Consider the following 816-nt stretch of genomic DNA (forward strand, 5'->3'; position numbering starts at 1 on the left):
ACATATTGAGAAGTGAACAACAGCCGGACACACACCATTTCAATGTTTCTGAGCTTCATCATGCCAGCATTCGATACACGAGGGAGTCAAAAGCCAAGGCCAGGGAATGATACAGAAAAAAGAGCAAATAATTAATTAACTGATAATTTGGTGAAAATGTGGACAAGGAGATGGGGGGATTGGGATAACTGGATAAGTGAGACAACAGTGGGCCCAATCACAAGAATGCACACATTGAATAAAGATATTGCCAGGTCCGCTAGAATGGTCCATTGCCTCAAATTCTGAATCTGCTTTACAGAATCAGCCCAGACACCATAAACTGGGGTAAGGTAACGGCTAAGATGGAGAGCTGTGCAGGCCGTGCTGGTGGACTACTCCATAAACTGGACTATCTGTACAGCAGGGGGAAAATTGCAAATCTTTGCCAGGATATTGCAACCCTCTATCACCACCTTCGGTCTCCGACCTTTGAGCCAATTTTGTATCTAAATGGCTAGTTCTCAATGTATTTCATATGAACCAACCTTGTTAAACGGAAGACCATGCACAATACTGTTCAATGCCTTACAGTATTCCATATCAACAATGTATACCTCTTGACCTCAATTAATCTTCTTAGTCACTTCCTCAAAAAAAATCCTAGTCATGTCCGTGAGACAAAATATTGCTTGCACAACACTATGTTGACTATCCCTAATCAGTCGTTACCTTTCAAAACGCATGAAAATCCAATGCCTTGCAATCCTCTCTGACAACTTCCCCACCACTGACGTCAGGCTCATTGGCTTTACCTTCTAACCCTTCTTAAATCAT

This window comes from Chiloscyllium punctatum, chromosome 18, assembly GCF_047496795.1.
Source record: "Chiloscyllium punctatum isolate Juve2018m chromosome 18, sChiPun1.3, whole genome shotgun sequence".
NCBI lineage: Eukaryota > Metazoa > Chordata > Chondrichthyes > Orectolobiformes > Hemiscylliidae > Chiloscyllium > Chiloscyllium punctatum.